Source organism: Galeopterus variegatus, unplaced genomic scaffold, assembly GCF_000696425.1.
Source record: "Galeopterus variegatus unplaced genomic scaffold, G_variegatus-3.0.2 Scaffold3279, whole genome shotgun sequence".
In the NCBI taxonomy this organism is placed as follows: domain Eukaryota; kingdom Metazoa; phylum Chordata; class Mammalia; order Dermoptera; family Cynocephalidae; genus Galeopterus; species Galeopterus variegatus.
Genome location: NW_007729390.1, coordinates 195,950 through 198,501, shown reverse-complemented (window position 1 = coordinate 198,501; position 2,552 = coordinate 195,950). Strand labels below are relative to the sequence as shown.

Below are 2,552 nucleotides of genomic sequence, written 5' to 3'. Positions count from 1 at the left end.
CAGACCTGGTTTTATAATTAAGGAGCTGCATGCATGCCTGAGCAGGTCCTGTCCCCTTTCTGTACCTCAAACTTGCTCCCAACCGTAGACCAAGGTGGAGTGAACAGACGGATGCTTAAATATGGTGACCCATGGGTTAAAAGTCAAGCAGCACTCTTTCTTGCAAATTTGTTGGTTTCTTTGTTTAATGATCACTTTTAGCATTTATGGTCTCAGGTTCTATGTATTTCACGTATGATAACTCGTCTTATTCTCCTGAACATGCCACGATGTAGATGCTCTTATCATTCCATTTTGCTGATGGGGAAACTCTGACCCAGAGGGGTTAAAGGACTTACTATGAGTCACCTGCTAGGCAGGAGTAAAGGCAGGATTTGAACTCAGATGGTCTGACTCCAGAGCTTATGCTGTATACCTATGTGCCCAACTGTCATTACTAGTATTATTGGAGGCATAGTGTTTTAAAAAATTATCAGAATTTTAAAAGTGTGTGTTTTCATATCAAGCTTCTCTTATATGTTAAAATAATTGAGCTGTGCCAATGTTCAGTCCACTTTCCCACCTTGCCACAAACAGCTAATACTGACATCCCCTTGGGGGGAAGACTCTCCTCCTGATCTCCCTTAGTCCCACCAGTCCCAGAGCCTCCTCTTTGATCGTGGAATTTACCCTTCTTCTGATTGGATTGCTTCCCTCTTTGACTTACCTGCCTGGTAGATATCTGGGCTTGGAATCTGGACACTCTATTAGTCTTTGTACATTGCTGGAATACTGCAAATTTTGGTTTCATGAGAAACTAGCCACTGAAACAATTTACCATTTATCTAGTTAGGAGATAGGATGAATCTCTTCAACCCAGATTTCTAGGTGTTCATGTCTAACTTAAAATGCAGAAGGGGTGGTGCGAACCCGAGTCCTGGCTTCTCGCCTTCCTCCCAAGACAGCATGAGTTTCACTACCTGTTCCACCACCTTGTCCACCAACTACTGGTCCCTGGCTCTGTCCAGGCCCCCAGCCACCGGGTCCAGCTGGCCAGAAGCATGGCCAGCATCTACGTAGGTGCTGGGGGCTCAGGCTCCTGGATCTCCACATCCTGCTCCACCAGCTTCCAGGGCAGCTGGGGTACAAGAGCTTGGTCATGGGGATGGCTGGGGGTCTGGAGGGAATGGGGAGCACCCAGGATGAGAAGGAGACCATGCAAGATATGAACAACTGCCTGGCCTCCTCGCTGGACAGAGTGAGGAGCCTGGAGACTGATTTGGAAGCTGGAGAGCAAAATCTGGGAACATCTGGAGAAGAAGGAGCTACAGGTCAGAGACTGGGGGCATTACTTCAAGACCATCGAGGACCTGAGGGCTCAGATCTTTGCAAATTGTTTGGGCAATGCCTGCATCGTCCTACAAATTGAAAATGCCCGTCTTGCTTCTGATGACTTTAGAGTCAAGAATGAGACACAGCTGGCCATGAGCTGGTCTGTGGAGAGCGATGTCCATGGTCTCTGCAAGGTTACGATGACACCAACGTCACTTGGCTGCAGCTTGAGACAGAGATTAAGGCTCTCCAGGAGGGCCTCTTTTACTTCTAGAGGAAGAACCATGAGCAGGAAGTAAAAGACCTACCAGCCCAAATTGTCAGCTATGGGTTGACCATGGGGGTAGATGCCCCCGGATCTCAAGACCTCAGCAAGATCATGGTGGACATCTGGGCCCAGTATGACCAACTGGTTCTGAAGAACTGAGAGGAGTTGGACGAGTACCGGTCCCAGCAGACTGAGGAGAGCACCACAGTGGTCACCTTGCAGTCCGCAGAGATTGGAGCTGACAAGATGATGCTCACAGAGGCATACAGTCCAGTCCTTGGAGATCAACCTGGACTCAATGAGAAGTCTGAAGGCCAGTTTGGAGAGCCACCTGAGGGAGGTGGATGCCCACTACACCACGTAGATGGAGCAGCTCAGCAGGATGCTGCTCCTCCTGAGTCAGAGCCGGCACAGACCTGGGCAGAAGGGCAGTGCCAGGCCCAGAAGTATGAGGCCCTGCTCAACATCAAGGTCGAGCTGGAGGCTGAGATTTCCATCTACCACCGCATGCTAGAAGACAGGAAGGACTTGAGTCTCAGTGATGCCCTGGACAACAGCAACTCCATGCAAAACATCCAAAAGACCACCATCCTGCAGGAAGCCAAGCTGAAAGTGGGCCCCCCAAAAACAAATGACACCTAAGTTCTGAGATGTTGAGGCAGCAGAATCCGGGTACCCTTTGGGGAACAGGAGGCCAACAAAAGTTCAGAGGTCAAAAAAATGCAAGAAGGGACCCATACATATTTAGGCATGATGGAATAGCTTGTATCAGACCAAGGGATCACCTAGCTAAGCTTAATAAACTCAAAGAGAGAGAGAGAGAGAGAGAGAGAGAGAGAGAGAGAAAACCAGTTGTTTGAAGGCATCAGAAGGCAATATAAGCTGCCAGAACTTGAGAGTCCACAATCCCAGAGAAAAGTGAACTGCATTGATGTGAGCCCCACATTCTCCACCTCTTTTCTCCTTGACCTAG

General features: G+C 48.9%; 1 pseudogene; it reads left to right on the top strand.

Annotated features, from left to right (window-relative positions):
• The first annotated feature begins 918 nt into the window (after positions 1-918).
• Positions 919-2,236, top strand: LOC103600259 (annotated as a pseudogene).
• The last annotated feature ends 316 nt before the right edge of the window (positions 2,237-2,552 follow it).